This window comes from Muntiacus reevesi, chromosome 1 (assembly GCF_963930625.1).
Source record: "Muntiacus reevesi chromosome 1, mMunRee1.1, whole genome shotgun sequence".
Classification (NCBI taxonomy): Eukaryota; Metazoa; Chordata; class Mammalia; order Artiodactyla; family Cervidae; genus Muntiacus; species Muntiacus reevesi.
In genome coordinates this window covers 154,121,274-154,143,241 of record NC_089249.1, presented here as the reverse complement: position 1 = coordinate 154,143,241, position 21,968 = coordinate 154,121,274, and the positions used below count along the sequence as shown (strand labels likewise).

Here is a 21,968-nt window from a genome sequence, read left to right as displayed (position 1 = left end):
AATTCTAGCAGATCAATTAGGCAAGAAAAAGAAATGAAAAAACATCAAAACTGGAATAGAAGCGAAACTATCCATACTCCCAGATGACAAGATCATATACAAAATCCTAAGGAATTCACACACACACACACACACACCCCAAACAACCATTAGAGCTAATAAATTCAGCAAAGTTGAAGGATAAAAGATCAATGCACAAAACTCAGTTATATTTGCTATATACACTAGCAAAGAACAATCTGAAAAAGTTCTTAGAAAAATAATTCTCTTTATGATGTGGTCTAAAAGAATAAAATATCTAGGAATAAATTTAACCAAGGAAGTTAAAGATTGGTACAGTGAAAACTACAAAATATGATTAAAAGAAATTTTAAAAGACCTAAATAAGTGAAAAGACATTAAATGTTCACAGATTCTAAGATTTACTTTCATTAAGAGTACCCAAAGTAATCTACAAATTCAACGCAATCCCTATCAAAATTCCAACAGCTTTTTTTGTAGAAATGGAAAACCCAATCCTCAAATTCATACAGAACAGCAAGGAATCCACAACAGTTACAATAACCTTGGGAAAAGAAAGACATGAAAGACTCACACTTCCCTATTTCAAAGCTTACTGTTAAAAAGAACTGAGAGTCCAAAACTGAATACATATATCTATCAACAACTGCTTTCTTAAAAGTGTGCAAAAACAATTCAATAGGGAAAGAACAGTCTATTCCACAAATAGTGCTAAGAAAATGATATCCATATCACATGTAAAATAATGAATCTGGACCCCTACTGTACACCATACACAACAATTGACTCAAAATGAATTAGCAACGTATATATAAGACCTCAAAACATTAAACTCTTTGAAAAAAATTAAAGGGTATATCTTCAAGACCTCAGCTATGGTAATGAGTTCTTAGACATGACATTTAAACAATAAGCAACAAAATTTAAAAAGAAAATACTAAAATTCATAAAAATAAAAGTATCTGTGTGGTAAAGAGCACTAACAAAAGAATGAAAAGGCAACCTACATGAGGAGAGAAAAATATTTGTGAGTCTTATCTAATAAGAGCCCAGTGTGCTGCACTCAACAGGCCAGCAAATTTGGAAAACCCAACAGTGGCCACAGGACCAGAAAAGGACAGTTTTCATTCCAGTGCCAAAGAATGGTCAAACTGCCATACAACTGCACTCATTTCGCATGCTAGCAAGATAATACTCAAAATCCTTCAAGCTAGGCTTCAACAGTACATGAACCGTGAGCTTCCAACGTACAAGATGGATTTAGACAAGGCAGAGGAACCAGAGTTCAAACTGCCAACATCCGCTGGATCACAGAGAAAGCAAGGTAATTCCAGAAAACATCTATTTCTGCTTCATTGACCATGCTAAAGCCTTTGACTGTGTGGATCACAATAAACTGTGGAAAATTCTTAAAAGAGATGGGAATCCCAAACCACCTGACCTGCCTCTTGAGAAATCTGTATGCAGGTCAAGAAGTAACAGTTAGAACCGGACATGAACAATGGACTGGTTCAAAATTGTGAAAGAAGTAAGTCAAGGCTGTATGTTGTCACCCTGCTTACTTAGCTTTTATGCAGAGTACATCATGGAAATGCCAGGCTGGATGAATCACAAGCTGGAATCAAGATTGCTGGAAGAAATATCAATAACCCTCAGATATGCAAATGACAACAACCTTATAGCAGAAAGCAAAGAGGAACTAAAGAACCTCCTGATGAAGGTGAAAGAGGACAGTGAAAAAGCTGGCTTAAACTCACCATTTAAAAAACTAAGATCATGACATCCAGTCCCATCACTTCATAGCAAATAGAAACGGAAACAATGGAAACAGTGAGAGAATTTATTTTCTTGGTCTCCAAAATCACTGTGGACAGTGACTGCAGCCATGAAATTAAAAGACACTTGCTCCCTGGAAGAAAAGCAATGACAAACCCAGACAGTGTATTAAAAAGCAGAGACATTACTTTGCCGACAAAAGTCCATACTGTCAAAGCTATGGTTTTTTCAGTAGTCATGGACGGACATGAAAGTTGGACCACAAAGAAGGCTGAGCGTTGAAGAACTGATGCCTTCGAACTGTGGTGCTGGAGAAGACTCTTGAGAGGCCCTTGGACTCCAAGGAGATCAAACCAGTCAAGGCTAAAGGAAATCAGTCCTGAATATTCATTGGAAGGACTGGTGTTGAAGCTGAAGCTTCAATACTTTGACCACGTGATGCAAAGAGCCAACTCACTGGAAAAGACCCTGATGCTGGGAAAGAGTGAAGGCAGGAGAAGAGGGCAATGGAGGATGAGATGGTTTGATGGCATCACCAACTCAATGGATATGAGTTTGAGCAAACTCAGGGAGATGGTAATGGACAGCAAAGCCTGGCTTGCGGCAGTCCATGAGGTCACAAAGAGTGGGACATGACCTAGTGACTAAACAAGAACAAAGAGTTGATTTATAGTATCATGTTAAGTCTCAGGTGTACAGCACAAGGATCCTTTCAGATTCTTTTCCTTTATATGTTACTGAAAAATATTCAGTATAGTTTCCTATGCTATACACTAGGTTCTTGTTGGTTACCTACTTCATATAGAGTAGTGTATATATGTTAATGACAATCTGCTAATTTATCCCTCCTTCCAACCCCATTTCCCCTTTAGTAACCATAAATTTGTTTTGTATGTCTGTGAAGACTGCTTTAACATTTAAAACATTTTTCCCAACCCTGGAGTAATTCCAGAGTCCTTATTCTGCGTGCAGCACACCAGGCTTCCCTGTCCATCACCAACTCCTGGAGCTTTCTCAAACTCATGTTCATCGAGTTGGTGATGCCATCCAACCATGTCATCCTCTGTTGTCCCCTTCTCCTTCTGCCTTCAATCTTTTCCACCAGGAGGGTCTTTTCCAATGAGTCAGTTCTTCACATCAGTATTGGGAGCTTCAGCTTCAGCATCAGTCCTTCCAATGACTGTTCAGGACTGATTTTCTTTAGGACTGACTGGTTTGATCTCCTTGCAGGCCAAGGGACTCTCAAGAGTCTTCTCCAACACCACAATTCAAAAGCATCAATTCTTTGGTGCTCAGCTTTCTTTATAGTCCAATTCTCAAATTCATACATGACTACTGGAAAAACCATAGCTTTGACTAGACAGACCTTTGTCGGCAAAGTAATGTCTCTGCTTTTTAGTATGCTATCTAGGGTGGTTACAACTTTTCTTCCAAGGAGCAAGCATCTTTTAATTTCATGGCTGCAGTCACTATCTGCAGTGATTTTGGAGGCCAAGAAAATAAAGTCTCTCACGGTTTCCATTGTTTCCCCATCTATTTGCCATGAAGTGAAGACCCAGAGCAACCAAAACAATAATAAATGAAACATTTTGTATAAAAAGAAGAGCCGCAGCTAGCAAATCCTCGATGGGCCCTGGCACGGGGCCCGGTGGAGCGCTACGTCGGGCTCGAGGGGTGGGGCTCGACGCCAGGAGCCAGGATGGCGGTAGTGGTCGCTCGCTCCTTGAGGCGCCGGTTCCCAGCCGCAGCTCTCGGCGGGGCCGGCCTGCAGACCTGCGTGGGGCCCAGACAGCTGCAGCCGCAGCACCGAGAATCAAGAAATTTGCCATCTATTGATGGGACCCAGACAAGACTGGAGACAAACCTCACATGCAGACTTATGAGACTGATTTGAATAACTGTGGTCCTATGGTGTTGGATGCTTTAATCAAGATTAAGAATGAAATTGATTCTACCTTGACCTTCCGAAGATCATGCAGAGAAGGGATCTGTGGCTCTTGGGCCATGAACATCAACGGAGGCAACACTCTGGCGTGTACCTGCAGGATCGACACCAACCTCAACAAAGTTTCCAAAATCTACCCTCTCCCACATATGTACGTGATCAAGGATCTTGGTCCTGATTTGAGCAACTTCTATGCTCAGTACAAGTCCATCGAGCGTTACTTAAAGAAGAAGGATGAGTCCCGGGGAGGCAAGGAGCAGTATCTGCAGTCCATAGGAGACCGTGAGAAACTGGACGGGCTCTATTGGTGTATTCTCTGGGCCTGCTGCCCGAGCTACTGGTGGAACGGAGACAAGTACCTGGGCCCCGCGGTCCTCATGCAGGCCTATCGCTGGATGATCGACTCCAGAGACGACTTCACGGAGGAGCGCCTGGCCAAGCTGCAGGACCCCTTCTCTCTGTACCGATGCCACACCATCAAGAAATGCACGCGGACCTGCCCCAATGGGCTGAATCCTGGGAAAGCTATTGCTGCAATCAAGAAGATGATGGCAATCTATAAAGAGAAGCAAGCTTCTGCTTAACTGTGCCATGCTCAACCTGACTGTAGCCAGCTCAGAATGCAGTTTACCTCCACGATCCTTCAGAGGTCGTGATTTCCCACAAATACAGCAAGTACAATAAACAGTCTAAGAAAGAAATAAACGTTATTCTAGTTTATTAAAAAAAAGGGAAAAAAAAGAACAGTGGTTTCCTATGAGGCATGGGGATTGACTGGAATAGAATATGAGGGAAACTTTCCAGAACAATGAAAATACTACGTTTTTTCTTATGGTGGTGGTTAAAGGGGTACTGTCCAAGTAAAATGCATTTCAATGAATACACATTTCACATAAATTAAAAATTTTTTAGTTATAAACAGTAAAATAAAATTTAACTTATCAAAAGAAAAACAGCAGAGTAATCAAATTATGAAATAGCCAAGACTTAATTTCCCTAATGAATTTCTTCAATACTCTGCCAAAATGTTTTAAGTACCCAGCACAGTTAAGTTTACCACTACTTATAACTCCTTAGTAAAAAATTAATATATAAATAATTAAAAGGCAAAATAAATTTTCAGATAAACAAGAGCTGAGAGTTTCCCACCAACAGATCTTTCTTGGTACAAGAAATAGTTAAATTTTTCATGCTGACGGGAAATGATACCAGAAGAAACTTTTACACCAAGAGTGCCAAAAATGGTAAATAGATAATATTTTTTTCTCATTTCTTGTCTTCTTTAAAAGAATTAACTTTTGAACTTCCTTGGTGGTACAGTGGATAAGAATCAGCCTGCCTATGCAGGGGGCACTGGCTGGATCTGCCACAGAGCAACTAAGCCCGTGGCCACAGCTGCTGAGCCCATGTGCCACAACGACTGAAGCCCGAGCACCCTAAGGCCCGCTACAACTCATGAGTCTGCATGCCGCAACTACTGAACCCCACATGCCAGAGCCTGTGCTCTGCAACAAGGGAAGCCACCGCAATGAGAAGCCTGCGCAATGCAACCAGGAGTGGACCCTGCTCGCTGCAGCTAAAGAAAGCCTGTGCACAACAAAGACCCGGTACAGCCAAAATAATTAATCAATTAACTTTAAGAAAAAAGTTAATTAACTCTTTAAAGTAAAAATAACAGCGATGAACTGTGATGTCTTTAACGTATGTAGAAGCAACAATATATAAAAACAAAACACAGGCAGAGAGGAGATAAATCAAAGTATATTCTTTAATTATGAAGTCTTCTCATTATATATACAGTGGTATAGTTAAAGTTAGACTGTGTTACTTAAGCTATGTATGTTGTAAACCCCAGAACAACAAGGTGAAAAAAGGATGTAGGTGGTATGGCAAAATAGTATCAACTGATCTCAGACTCTAAGTTGCAACCACATTAATGAAAATTTCTTCTGAGTGGTTTCAGGTCAGGAATGGCCATAAGAAAAATAAGTGCAAGATTTAGAAGGTAGAAGAGAAACAGCAAACAAACTACCCTCCAAAAGTCTAGTTATGGCCCAAAGTGTTATTGTAACCCATATACACTGTTACTGATCCACTGGCTCACCTCATGAACATGCAACAGAGAGACGGTCCACAATTTCTCCAGATCTGGATTAATTTTTCTCATGAAAACAGATGCAAAAACCCTTAACAAAACCAAATTCAGGGACGTATAGAAAGAATAACACAACATGACTAAGTGGGGTTTCTTCCAGCAATGCAAAAGTGGTTTAACATGAAAGGAGCAAAGGTATCTTTTAACATAAATGACTGTACACAGAAAATCCTCTGCATTCTTTAAAAAGAAAACGCTTCCAGAGTGATAGATAAATGTTTAAGGTCACAGGATACAAAACATGTGACAAAAGTCTAGTACTGTATTCTCAAAAAACTAAACAGAGAGCTACTATTGGATCCAGCAATTCTACTTCTGGGTATATACCCAAAAGAACTAAAAGCAGGGACTTGAACAGATTTTTATAAATTTGTGTTCATAGCACAATAAGTCAAAAGATGGCATCAACTCAAATGTCCACTGACCAATGAATGGATAAACAAGATGTGGTATGTACATACAACAGAATAATATTCAGTCTTAAAAAGGAAGGAAATTCTGACATATGCTACAATAGTGATGAACCATGAGGTCATTATATCAAAATAATCCAGACACAAAAGGACAAATATTGTATGATTCTACTTCTATGAGGTACCTAGAACAGTCAAATCCATAGACAGAGAAAGAATGGTGATTGCCAGGGGCTAGAGCGAAAGGAGAATGGAGAGTTAATGTTTAATCAGTATGGCATTTAGTTGGGAAAGATGAAAAAATTCTGGCAAAATGGTAGTGATTCATGTGCACAATAAAGGGCATGTACTTAATGCCACTAAACTGTACACTTAAAAATAGTTAAAGACATAAATTTTGAAAAAAAAAAAGATAAATTTTGTTACACATATTTTAAGAAAGCCTACACGTAGTTTCACACATACAGTGTTTTTTCAGGTAAAACTAATATATATAATATTAGATTCAAAGTACTGGGTTTTCCTAGAGCATGGGGGACAGCACAGGGGGGGAAGTACTGACTGGAAGGAGACTTCTATATTTCTTTCTACTTACATTGTTTTCTTAAGCTGAATGTCGTTTTCACGGACATGTTCATTTTGTGCAAGTTCATGAAACTAAACTTTTACAATTTGTGTTCTTTACTACATGAATATTATACCACAATGAAGTTTTATTTTTTGTCTTAGTTAATGACAGGTAAATTGTGATTTTGCTGATTGAGGACTGCATCATGCTTCATATCTAGATAGGTTTCAAGAACACATACCAGTCTAGCAAATGAGCCCAAATATCTACCTGGATGGGTGGGGGTTTGGGAGAGGATGGATTCATGGATATGCACAGCTGAGTCCCTTTACCGATCACCTGAAACTATCACTACATTGTTAATCATCTATACTCCAACACCAAATAAAATGTTAATAAGAAAAAAAAGTCTGACATCTATACTATAGTAAACATTTATTGCATGCTACTTGTCTTTGGCACATAGAGTATAGCTTTTCTCAAGAGGTGAAAATATTGCTTCTGTTTCAAAAACAGTCTAAAATGAAAGTCAACTTCTACTAATAACAACAGAAGTAAATAGAAAATGAAATCTAACAGTGTAATATGAAAGTCTCTAAGTATATAAAGAAAAGAACGTTAAGGACATATATCTGTGTTAAAAAGATTTTTCTACATGTGAAAGTATTTCCAAGGCCCAGATGCTTATTGTCTCAGATGGATTAAGTCTTTAGAACAAAAATATTATGCATTTAAAAAAAAACTGTTTGGTCAGGTCTTTTAATATTGAAAGCTATAGAAGGCAGGCAAATTGATTAAGTTTTTATTTTTACTTTGTTCAAAACAAGTAATGATTTTTAACACAGGAAATAATACTCTCAGTAATACTCTCATAATATAAAGAATATCTAATGTGGTTTTAGAATTAAAACAAAAAAGTTATTTTCAAAATTGTAATTCATATGCAGAAAATTAGAAAGAGTGCACTTAAAAAGTGCTACTAAGTTCTGGATTGAATAATAATTTACAAACTTTATCTTGGACATTACACAGCGATACTTGAACATGAATTCTGTATGTTTTAGGAGTGTACATGAACTAAAAAATTTACAGAGTTGATAAAGCTGTATGAATTAATATCCTTCCAAAAAGAGGAAAAAATTGATGTTTTATATACTATTTATGGTTCATCTTTTAAAAACAAAACTAGAGAACAGACTTATTATAAGAACTTATATTCTCCTTTATATCCACAAGAGGGAGCAAACATTTAATAAATCTTTATAGGAACTGCATTACATACTAATTTTTACATAAGACTTTCAGGAACAATAATCAGAAAAAAATAATAAAACTACCAAAAATATTTGAGTGTCTACCACATACCAGCAGAGTCTGGAAATACACCGGGTAAAAGATACAGTCATGATCTCAGATTTCATAGCATATCAGGCAACAAAGTACATCTAGAGAATTGTAAGATATTTTAATATACACAAACAAATAATACTTAGCTTTTTATAGCATCACTGTAAACTAAAGTTTATAAGTATTCAGTCTGACCAGAAATTACAAATGTGATGAAAAGATTAAACAAGTATCAGTAATGCATAGTCTACAATTCTAAGAGGCAAATAATATGCATTATGCAACTTATCATATAAAGAATGCACAACAGGCTACAAAATGCCAGTATCTTTTTACCAAGCAGACTTTGATGATCTAAACTACTTTGTCTTTCCATTAAGCTTAATCAAAATGAAAGCAAATTAACACTGACTTAGGGGAATGCTGGGCCATAGTTAAAGTATTTCAGGAGAGGTATCTTTGAAATGTACTGATTAGTAGTATAATCATAATGCCAACACTAAAAAAATAAATAAATAATGCCAACACTAAAAAGTCTCAATCACAACCTATTAATAACATTTGAATACAATTATTTTTATATGACTTAAAGAAGAATGGGTTCAAAAAGGGCATGATTAATTAGGTAGTAATAATCCAGGAGATCTTCCAATTAGGTATGCCTTTTAGAAGCAAAACATATATAGATACAGTTCTTTTTGGGAAAGTACATTGTCAGGAAACAAGTATAGTGAAAAAAAATCAAGTCTGAATCAACACAGGACCAGCAGGACTTCCCTGGTGGCCTAATGGTTAGGACTCCATGCTTTCACTTTTCTGTAGATCCAAATCCATCTTTAGCTTAAAGAACTTGCATCAGTATTTCTTATGAAGGGCAGGTCTGCTGGCAATAAACTCTCTCAGGCATTATCTTCTGACAATGTCTTCACTTTCACTTTTGAAAAATAATTTCACTAAATAAAACTCTATTTTGATTTTTTTTCAATACTTAATCATTTCATTGTCTCCTGTATTCCATAATTTGTGATGAGATGCTAACTAACATTCTTGTCACTGTTCTCTTCATAGAATGTCTTTTTTTTCCCTCTGACCATTTTTAAGACTTTTCTCTCTATCTTTGGTTTTCAAGAATTCGGCTGTTATGTGCCTATGTGTCAGTTTCTTTGTAATAATTCTACTTGGTGTTCTCAGCTTAAATCTTGTTCCAAGACCCATCAAAGCTAATAAGGGATTTTTCTTTTTTCAGTATAAGGCTAGAATCACTTCAAAAGAGGGGGAAAATAGAAAAATTAAGATAACTATTACTTTGCTATCAATTCATAACAAATTTTAAAATAAGTTCTTGAAGAGATGCTGGCCAATAGATCCTCAAAGGGTAACTATTATCATTATGAATAAATGATGATTAAATGAATGATAAACAAATAACATGATTTGACTTGTATGTCAGGAATATAACTATATTTCATAAATCTGGATTTCAATAAGGCAACTGACAAAATTTCTCTGATTTATTCTGAAAGATTAAATATAGAAACAAAGACTTCCCTGGTGATTCAGTAGTTAAGACTTCACCTTCCAATGCAGGAGGGTATAGGTTCGATCCCTGGTTGAGGGGCTGGGATCCTGTGTGTCTCACAACCAAAAAATCAATATATAAAACAGAAACAGTATTGTAACAAACTCAACAGTCTTTAAAAATGGTCCACATTTTTTAAAAAAATCTTAGAAAAAAAGTATAGAAATAAAGATGAATGTTACTAGTCATGTTGAAGCTCTAGAGCATGAATACCTTCATCTAATTTCAACTTGCTTACTTGTGTTCAATAAACACTGGTACCCTGATATTCAGCAGGCACTGTGGTAGGTACTAGAAATACAGAGGTGAATATGATACAATTCCAAATCTCAGGACACTCAAGAGTCTTAACTAACACACTGACGTTCATTTACATATACAAAAGACACAAAGCTAAAGTAGCTAATATTCTGATGACAAAATCAGGATCCAAAATCTCGTGCATATGCTTCTCATCATGCTTTATCTTATTTCAACAATATCAAAACTAGTTCAGTTCAATTTAATACTCAGTGAGAATACACTTTGTGCCAGAAAGTATGCTAATCATTAAGAATACCAAAATAAAAAAAAAAAAAAATACCAAAATGACTAAGATCCAGTTCCTGGCTGTAAAGAACTCACAAATTAATACGAAAGACAAACAGATATTTTAAAAGTATGTGAAAGCTGCAATGATAGCTATTATGTATAAGAATAATAGATACAGAGGAGGAAGGAATAAGTAAATGTCAGGGAAGACTTCACAGGAGATAATGCCTATGCACAAGTCTCAGGGATAAACAGAAGACTGAGATGCAAGCAACTGAGAGAAACGGCAGAGGCAAAGTGACACGACATGATAAAACTTCACAAAAATTACAAGTATCACTATACAACAAGTCATTGGGAAAAGTATAGGCTACCTTGGGCCAAATCACAAGGAGCTCTGCTAACCATGTCAATTAAGTTGACTCATCCTACATAAACAATCGAATAGAGAGTTCAAGAGATGTTAGGAATGAGGCTGCTGCTTTGGGAGTCAATAGCACATACATAAGTGAGGGAAAGTCGCTCAGTCATGTCCAACTCTTTGCAACCCCATGGTCTGTATAGTCCCCCTGGAATTCTCCAGGCCAGAATACTGGAGTGGGTAGCCTTTCCCTTCTCCAGGAGATCTTCCAGCCCAGGGATCGAACCCAGTTCTCCCACATTGCAGGCGGATTCTTTACCAGTAGAACCACCAGGGAAACCCAAGAATACCGGAGTGGGTGACCTATCCCTTCTCCAATGGATGGATCTTCCCAACCCATGAATCGAACCGGGGTCTCCTGCATTGTGGGCTAATTCTTTACCAACTGAGCTACCAGGGAAGCCCAGCACATACATAACGGATGAAGTGAAGTGAAGTTGCTCAGTCGTGTCCGACTCTGTGACCCCACGGATGGTAGCCTACCAGGCTCCGCAGTCCACGGGATTTTCCAGGCAAGAATACTGGAGTGGGCTGCCATTTCCTTTTCTAGGGGATCTTCCCAACCCAGGGATCAAACCCAGGTCTCTGCATTGCAGACAGACGCTTTATGTCTGAGTCACTAGGGAAGCCCAACATAATGGATAGTTAAACCAAAGAAAAGATGATTATCCAAAGAGACCACACATGACAGGGAAGGATGGAATGGAAAAGGGAACAAGGAGAGAGCCTTAAGGTATACTGATATTAATACTTAAGAGAAAGATGGGAGTGGGAGGGAGAAATGGAACATTCAGAATAGGACAAAGAATCAATAAACCCTATTCTGAAACTGAGAAAAACTCAGCAAATCTTTAAATTGAAAGTGGGGTCAGAAACATGAGCCAGTAGAAAGGGAGCCACAAAGCCAAAGGAAAGGTAACAAAAAACTGATGTGGTGCAGATTCCTAAAAAGATGATTAAGAACAGGTAGAGGAATGGCAGTTAAAGTTTAATGATAAACTCCCAAGCTCCTCCTTTGAAGTGTGCCATTAATAAGTAAACACATCCAAAACAAGCAAGCAAGTGATAAGACTGGTGGAAAGAACTGGAAAATTAGGGCTCAGATAATGACAGTTAACAGTGACACAGCTGCCTTCATGTGGTGGAAAAATAAATCCTGTAAGGGTCTAAAGTAAATCAGTACATCCTGGAATGCGAAGTCAAGTGGGCCTTAGGAAGCATCACTACAAACAAAGCTAGTGGAGGTGATGGAATTTCAGTTGAGCTATTTCAAATTCTAAAAGATGATGCTGTGAAAGTGCTGCACTCAATACGCCAGCAAATTTGGAAAACTCATCAGTGGCCACAGGACTGGAAATGGTCAGTTTTCCTTCCAATCCCAAAGAAAGGCAAGGACAAAGAATGCTCAAACTACTGCACAATTGCACTCATCTCACACGCTAGTCAAGTGATGCTTAAAATTCTCCAAGACAGGTTTCAGCAATACGTGCACCGTGACCGTCCAGATGTTCAAGCTGGTTTTAGAAAAGGCAGAGGAACTAGAGATCAAATTGCCAACATCCGCTGGATCATCAAAAAAGCAAGAGAGTTCCAGAAAAACATCTATATCTGCTTTATTGGCTATGCCAAAGCCTTTGACTGTGGATCACCTGTGGATCAACTGTGGAAAATTCTGAAAGAGATGGGAATACCAGACCACCTGACCTGCCTCTTGAGAAATCTGTATGCAGGTCAGGAAGCAACAGTTAGAACTAGACATGGAGCAACAGACTTGTTCCAAATTGGGAAAGGAGTACGTCAAGGCTGTATATTGTCATTTTAACCTGCTTATTTAACTTACTTATTTAACTTCTATGCAAAGTACATCATGAGAAACACTGGGCTGGAGGAAGTACAAGTTGGAATCAAGACTGCCAGGAGAAATATCAATAAACTCACATATGCAGATGACACCACCCTTATGGCAGAAAGTGAAGAAGAACTAAAGAGCCTCTTGATGAAAGTGAAAGAGGAGAGTGAAAAAGTTGGCTGAAAGCTCAACATTCAGAAAACTAGGACTATGGCATCCAGTCCCATCACTTCATGGCAAACAGATGGGGAAACAGTGGAAATAGTGGCTGACTTTATTTGGGGGGGGCTCCAAAATCACTGCAGATGGTGATTGCAGCCATGAAACTAAAAGACCCTTACTCCCTGGAAGGAAAGTTATGACCAACCTAGACAGCATATTAAAAAGCAGAGACATAACTTTACCAACAAAGGTCCATCCAGTCAAAGCTATGGTTTTTCCAGTAGTCATGTATGGATGTAAGAGTTGGACTATATAGAAAGCTGAGCACCAAAGAATTGATGCTTTTGAACTGTGGTGTTGGAGAAGACTCTTAAGAATCCCTTGGACTGCAAGGAGATCCAACCAGTCCATCCTAAAGGTGATCAGTTCTGAGTGTTCATTGGAAGGACTGACGTTGAAGCTGAAACTGTAATACTTTGGCCACCTGATGCGAAGAGCTGACCCATTTGAAAAGACCCTGATGCTGGGAAAGATTGAAAGCAGGAGGAAAAGGTGACGACAGAGGATGAGATGGTTAGATGGCATCATCAACTCAATGAGTTTGAGTAAACTCCGGGAGTTGGTGACAGACAGGGAGGCCTGGCGTGCTGCAGTCCATGGGGTCACAAAGAGAAAATATTCATGAAGACAGTTTCAGGTAATATATATTTTTCAGTATTCTTCATATCCTCACATCACAATATATGATATGTAATAAGAATTGAAGCTTCTATTCATTAATCCAGGACTATCACTAATACCAACAAAACTCCATGATACTCCCATCTCTTTTATTTCACTCATCTGACCACAATAACAACCAGAAGAGACATATCACTATTTCTGAGGAAAGGCCTGTTGGGCAAGATCAGAGCATCCTATCTGGGATAAGTGAAAAAAGCAGCCTAAATACATGACTCTATAGTTTTATACTTTTCCATGGGTGACGAACAGCAGCTGCAACTGTGAGATGTAGCCTAGCCAGCAGGGAATTTCTTGAAAGTATCTTCATGAAGGCCTCCTAAAAACTCAGGAGGACTGCATATGGAACTGAGTCCTAGGGCCAGCTATGTATGTTACCACTGCCCTTTAATCAAAGGATGACTCTACATTCATGTTAAGTCAGTATACCTTCAGGATCCATCTCCTGGAAACGCCAAGGCTCTTTTTTAATTCTCTGTCTCTCTCTCTCTGTCTCTCTCAAACACACACACATGCACGCACGTGCACATAAAGCATAGATTTAAAAAAAAAGTAAAGACATAAAAATCCTGTTAGACACGCCAGGAAAGTATGTGGTTGTTTCTTGGCATATTAATATTTTTATCTTGGCAAATTAAATTACTCCTGGATTATGGACAGGATTTATGATCCAACAAAATCTTTAATCTTAGCAATAAAACATACTTCATTATGTCACAATCTACATTTTAACTTTACATACTCTTCATGCCTGCTTAAGTGGGAAGACTAATAGCTTAAGCAGTATTTCTCTGATCTTACAACAAATCCACATTAAACATGTTTCATGAGGCCAGCATTACCCTGATTGCAAAACCAGGCAAGGACATCACACACAAAAAATTACAGGCCAACATCACTGATGAACACAGATGCAAAAATTCTTAATAAAATATTAGCAAACCAAATTCAACAATACATAGATAGGATTATATACCATGACAAAGAGGAATTTATTCCAGAGTTGCAAGGATGGCTCAATATCTGCCAATTAGTCAATGTATATACCACTTTAATATAACAAAGAGGGGAAAAATCAAATGATCACCTCAATAGATATAGAAAAGGCATCTGATAAAATTCAATACCCATTTATAATAAAAACTCTCAATAAAGTGGGTATAGGGTGAATGTACCTCAACATAATAGAGGCTACATATGACAAACCTGCAGCTAATACCACACTTAACAGTGAAAAGCTATAAGGAACAAGACAAAGATGCCTATTATTGCAATTTTATTTAACACAGTGTTTGAAATCCTAGCCACACCACAGCAATTTGACAATAAAAAGAAATAAAAAGAATTCAAATTGGAAAGGAAGAAGTAACACTGACATTATTTGCAAATGACATGATACTATATATAGGAAATCTTAAGGACCCCATCATAATACTACTAGAACTAATAAATAAATCCAGTACCCATAGGATACAAAATTAATATATAGAAATTTGTTGCATTTCTATACACTAACAATGAATTACCATAAAGAGAAATTAAGACAACAATTCATTTACAACTGCATCAAAAATAATAGAATGTCTAGGAAAAAATATTACCAAGAGAGGTGAAAGACCTGTACACTGAAACCTATAAGACAATGATGAAAGAAATTGAAGAGAACAAAACTAAATGAAATTCCACGCTCATGGATTGGAAGAATACTGTTAAAATGTCCATACTACCTAAAGCAATCTATAGATTCAATGTAATATCAAAATTACAATGGAATATTTTATAGAACTAGAATAATTATAAAATTTGTATAGAACACAAAAGATCCTGTTTAGCCATAATCTTGAGAAAGAATGAAATTAGAGGTATCAGGCTCCTTGATTTCAAACTACATTACAAGCTATAATGGTACTCACACGAAACAGATTCAGAGCTCAATGGAACAAAATTGAGAACCTGTAAATAAACCTACAGATAAATGGTCAATTAATTTATGACAAAGAAGGAAAGAACATACAATGGAGAATGGATAGTATCTTCAATAAATTGTGCTGGGAAAACTGGACAGTCACATGCAAAAGAATCAAACTAGACCACTATGTGGGCTTCTCTGATGGCTCAGCTGGTAAAGAATCCGCCTGCAATGCAGGAGACCCCAGTTCAATTCCTGGGTTGGGAAAATCAGCTGGAGAAGGGATAGGCTAATCACTCCAGTATTCCTGGGCTTCCCTTGTGGCTCAGCTGGTAAAGAATCCGCCTGCAATGTGGGAGACTTGAGTTCAACCCCTGGGCTGGGAAGATCCCCTGGAAAAGGGAAAGGCTACCCACTCCAGTATTCTGACCTGGAGAATTCCATGGACTGTATGTATAGTCCATGGGGTCACAAAGAGTTGGACAGGACTGAGCGATTTTCACCTTCACTTTCAGACCACTATCCACACCAAACATAAAAATCAACTCAAAATGGAGTAAAGACATGAATATAAGACCTGAAACCATAAAATTCCTAGAAGAAAACATAGGTTTTAACCTCACTGACATCAGTCTTAGCAATGTCTTCAAGGATGAGTTCAAAGGCAAGGGAAACAAAAGCAAAATAAACAAATGGGACTACAGCAAGCTAAAAAGCTTCTGCACAGCAAAGGAAACCATCAAAATGAAAAGGGAGCCTACTGAATAGGAGAAGATATTTGTGAATCATACCTGATAAGAGGTTAATATCCAAAACATACTTTAAAAACTCATATAACTCAAAAACATAAAATAAACAGTTGTTGTCAAACAACAATTAAGAACTGGGCAGAGGATCTGAATAGGTTTTTTTCCAAACAAGACATACAGATAGCTAACCCATACATGAAAAGGTGCTCAATATCTCTAATTATCAGAGAAACACAAATCAAACCACAATGAACTATTACCTCACAACTGTTAAAATGGCTATTAAAAACACAAGAAATAAAAAGTTGGACAGAATATGTAGAAAAGGAAACCCACATTTGCTGTTAGGGGTTTTGTAAACTGGTGCAGTCACTATGTGAAATGTATAGAGATGCCTCAAAAAATGAAGAATAAAACTACCATATGATCCAGCTATCCCACTTCTGGGTATTTATCCAAAGAACACAAAAATATTATTTTGAAAAGATACGTGAATCTCTATGTTCACTGCAGCATTATCTACAATAGCCAAGACATGGAAACAACCTAAGTTTCCATCAGTGAATGAAAGGACCAAGAAGACGTGGGGCGTGTGTGTGTGTGTGTGTGTGTGTGTGTGTGTGTGTGAGAGAGAGAGAGAGAGAGAGTGTGTGAGTGTGTGTGTTTGTATAAATTATATACAATGGAATACTATTCAGCCATAAAATAAATTTTGCCATTTTTGACAACATGGATAGAACTTGAGGATATTATGCTAAATAAAACCAGAAGGAAAAACACAAATATCATATGATTTCACCCATATGTGGAATCTATAACAAAACAAATGAACAAACGAAACAAAAACAGTCTCAAAGATACAGAGAACAGATCAGGGGTTATCAGAGTACGGAGCTGGAGGTGGATGAAAGGGGTAAAGGAGGTTAAGTACATGGCGATGAAGGGTAACTAGAATTCTGTGGGTGATCACTTTGTAGTACATAAAGATCTCAAATTATAATGCACCTGAAGCATATATAATAAAAATGAAAGAAAAGGACAGAAAGAAAAAAACATATTTAAACATTATCATCACTTGCTATTCTACTGAGACAACAAAGGCAGAATGAAAGTAAAAGGGCACTGCAAAAAGACTGTATCAATACACAGAATATGACACATCACTAACTGGCCTTTATCTTTGGCTTAATGTATCTTTTGTACTTAGGTTTCTGATTTTATTTAAATATTGCTTTAAAAGAAGAAAAAAGCTATTAGCACCTCTTTGCCAAAATAACTGATCTTTTCAGTTATTCAAATTTAGTACACAAAGTTAATTTCTTACAAGTTTCTTTCATTTTAGTTAGAAAATTGATTATTTTCAGGAAACCTTTATTCCAAGACTTCAGCTAAGGCTTTCAAGAAAGAAAATTTAACTAGTAAGCTACTTTAAATTTTACACTGAAGACAAAAATATAGACAAAAATTTACCAACTATATTGGTAAAATGCTAGAATTACATAACATTATATGATTGTCATAACTTCCTTGTAATAGTCATATCCTTATTCCTCTAATCTTACAGTCCATTAGAACATGAAGATACTATCCTAAAGCTTACAATCTCTCGGAAGTTCCTTTTATTTTGGCAAAACATTTTTTTTACTTTTTTATGAAAAAGGTCTAGCACATACAAGAGTAGAACAGTAAAATGAACAACCATGAACATAACAGCCTCGTCAACAAGTACCAAAACACAGCCACTTTTGTTTTATTCCCCATCAATCTACCCCCAAAGACCTTCCAGAGAGTTCTGAAGTAAATTCCAGACATCATATCATTTCATCTGTAAGTATTTCTAAAGGATAAGGACATTTTTAACATAACCTAATACATTACCATATTTAAAAACCCTAAGTATTTAATTTAATCAAATATTCAGTCAGCCCCGGCAAAATATCTTACTACATTATCTCAAAATAATCACTAAGTAATGTTCTTCTTTTTTAAAAATACAACGCAAAAAAAAAAAAAAAAACACAACACAGTGTAAAACAAAGTTCATAAATATCAACTTGGGGTCAACTTGATTGATTCAGTGGAATCAAATCTATTAGTCTTGCCACTATGTCATTACAGTATCTATGGATGTGAAACCTGTAGACACAGAGGGCCCACTGTATTCACTGTACTAGGCCATTCTATATAAAGGACTTAAACATCCTGGGGTTTTGGTATCTTCAGGGACTCCTGGAACCAATTCCCCATCGATAAAGAAGGACTTTAGTTTCACATCCCACTACCAGGACCTCACAAATATACCCAAACAGACAGCATGCCCCAAAATGATGCAAATTTACTTAGCATAAATATAGATTGCTATTAACACAATACAAATACAGATAAATGCAAAAATGAAGTAAAAAAAATACCAATGACAGGATAATCTCTTGCTAAAGTACTAAGTAATCCCAATAGAAACCACTGCCACATACAATTTCAAGATGATAAGTCAATGAATACCAGTTTTTTTTCTTCTTTGATTCCTCTATTAGCCTCAGTAAATCCTGAGACACCAGAAAAACCTTGTTATTCTTCCTTTTTGTGTTTCACAAAGCTATATACAATAAGATGAAAATCAAAAATAACTGGAGGCATCTCTGTTGTTTTTTTTAAGGTTAACTTGTAAAATGCAGTTCTTATTAATATTTTCCTCTACTGTAGTCAGAATAATAGAGGAAAACATGTTCTCTCGTGGAAGGAGGGGAGGAGATGACCCAAAGAAGAGCAGGCCACATTTTTACAATTTCTTTGAAATTTCCTTTTCTATTAAAAATTCATGCAAATTTTATATTTACTTCATGATAACTGTCTTTAATTTTTTTAACATATATTTCTTTTATTCTAGTAAATTGGTCCTACAAAATGTGCATATTTATTCTGTAGCTTTGAGTATTCCCTAGCATGCCCATTTAAGAAATGTGGATATATAAGATCACAGACGAGAACTGAGTTCCAAAACCAGTCTTGTTATGACTACCTGTCATTAGATAATTTACACCTCCATTTTTACACCTCCATTTTTTAATCTTTAAAATGGGAATAATAACAAGAGCTACCACAGATTAGATGTCATATACCAATTAGTTTGGATGCAGATAAAACACAACCCAGACACCAGTAAAAAGTAATGCTCAGTAAACATTAGTAGTAATTACAATTATCTCCAAACTCAATCTGTACAATGAGGGATTATCAACCTTTCATGGTGGTAAGAACTAACCCTAACCCTAACCCTAATCAAATATTACTCTCAACTTATTTGCATGCTAACAATGCAGCCTGTTACAATTTCATGAATGCTGGAGGAAGACTCAGTAGTTGTGCTACACTGGCTTTGCCTCACAGCATGTGGAATCTTCCCAAACCAGGGAGTGAACCCGTGTCCCCTGTATTGGCAGATGGATTCTTATCTACTGGACCATCAGACAAGTCCAAACATGAATCTTTTATCGTGGACAGTAAGCATGCCCACTCTGCTTTGTTTATCTTTATTTTCTAGGCCATAAGCAAACTTGCCCTTTGGTCTGGAAGGGGACATGTGACCATGGCTGGTCACAATCCAACACCCTTGAAAACAGCAGTTTGGAACAACCAGTGTCTCTATTCATAAGACACGCAGAAATAGAAGACACACAGAGAGAACTGTCTCCCAACAATATCTACCTCTCAATCCTAACCATCTCTGCCACTGAACAAAGTTTCTCATGGGTATACCACTCCAACAGCCACTGTGATTAATCTGACTGGCAGAAGATAGGGCTAAATCTATCTAATTTGTCTCGTACGACATTTAATTAAGGCAATGATCAACAGTCAGCAGGATGATGACAATTCTCAAAATTTATTTCATCCATGTTCCTCAGGGTTCCACAACCAAGTAATATGACAAAATTGGATAAGTCATCAGGGTCTACCTCAGCAGAGTGTGTGGGGCTTCCTTGGAGGTCCAGTGGCTAAGAATCCACCTGTCTATGCAGGGGACACTAGCTCAGTCCTAGCTGCTGTGAGGCCTGTGAGCCACAGCTACTGAGCCTAGTGCTCCAGGGCCCGCGCACAGAAACCGCTGAGCCTGCACGCTGCAGCTGCTGAGGACTGTGCACCTGGGGCCCATGCTCTGTAACAAGAGGAGCCACCGCTAACAGAAGCCCGGGCACCAGCGCGAAGACCGGCCCCGCTCACCGCAACTGGAAAGAGCCTGTGCACTGCAAATAGGACCCAGCCCAGTCAAAAAATAAAATCTCTAAAAAAACAAGAAGTCTGATAGCTTTCTCTCAAAGTTTCTGTATTAACCTTTCCACTTGGCCCAAGGCATTAATCTAGGAACAAGGGAATGAATTAACAATTATACAGACTCTGCCCTGACCCACAGGAAAGAAGTATAGGGCAATTTTATCAACTCTGGTCAGTGACTTGTGGCTGACCTGAATGCTTTCCAGGGCCAAGATGATCCACTGATCACTTCAGCTAAAAAGTCAGGACCAAATTTTGAACCACCTATTCTAATTGAATGACTTCCCTCAGAAAGATAACTGTCCACAGGGTGCACATAAATAACAAATCAGAAATCACTCTGCGAGGCTTTCCCAAAGATAGCCTCATTTCGGAGAGACCTTGGCAGTCATATGAAGGCTACAAGATCTACCAGTGATGTTTACTTAAATATTCAAAAGGTGAAGGAGTCCATATTTTTTGCAGGAAGCGGAATTAATGCCTGGTTTCCACACAAGAAATAGAGTCCTGAAGGCAGACACAGTGCACCTAGAAAGAGTGGGTTGTTCACAATTGTTGGTTCCTTCCAAGTGGGACCTACATCAGTCTGGAGGCACTATTACCTTGTGTCTCAACATCATGTCCCATTTAAGTGGTGGCCCTTAGGGTTCCCAGTTCAATTCCTACAACTGAGCTTAATCCTTGTTGTTGACAGGAATTAATGAAGGCAGCTAATCCAAACTGTCCCATCTGACCAGGCCCACCAGTAATCTGCCCCATAGAATCTCTAACTGAAGGCTATGGTATGGGGCTGGGGTAGGCATCAGGAAGTGCTGACAAGTGTTTTGCATGAAAGTAAAGAATCTGGAGGCCAACTCCTGGTATTTCCAATAGACCTGTCTACAAGATTAAGAGAAATCATAGGACTGACGATCAAAAAGCTGTGAATGGTAGACTGCATGAAAGGTCCCTCAAATACCTTGACTGTCAGCTCACCACTGACTTTTGCAATAAAAACTGCACCATCGCCAGACTGCAAAAGGTCCAGAAAGATGGAAAGTAGAGCACAATTAGTTTCAAGAGCCAAAATGGCGTAGCCAGTCAGCTAACTGGACTAAGAACAGTGAGGCACCATTGATACTTCAGAGAGGGAGGTCAAGGTCCAATTTATTTAACCTGCGAAAAGCAAGCAGGGGCCACATCCCATGCAATGTGGCTTCTCTCATGTGACAAACAGGTCAACTTTTGGCAGGAGTCACAAGCCTGGCATGCAAGGGTACCCTCTGCATCAGAAATACGGTCTTTTACTTTATACACACTTTATGACAGTCGATATGTTGTCACATCTGATATGATGATGGATCCTGGCAACAGTAATGGCTCTGGGCAGCACAGGCTCAATCAGAAGCTTGATTCCAGGGGGCTTCGTCAGAGAAAAAGCCCTTACTGTGGGCATCTACATGAGTGATTCAGACAGTTTGATCAGCAGCTATAATTTGTTTCCATAGTTCACAGCTTCAAAGAAAGCTGTCTTTAATCTGTCAGTCTATA

The 21,968-nt window shown here is 37.9% G+C and overlaps 1 protein-coding gene and 1 pseudogene across 1 annotated transcript in view; one reads left to right on the top strand and one right to left on the bottom strand.

The window, feature by feature from the left end:
- Nucleotides 1-21,968, bottom strand: part of FAF1 (Fas associated factor 1) — a 481,413-nt gene that overhangs the window by 448,644 nt on the left and 10,801 nt on the right. The window lies entirely within an intron of this gene.
- On the top strand, nt 3,497-4,326 carry LOC136164313 (succinate dehydrogenase [ubiquinone] iron-sulfur subunit, mitochondrial pseudogene; annotated as a pseudogene).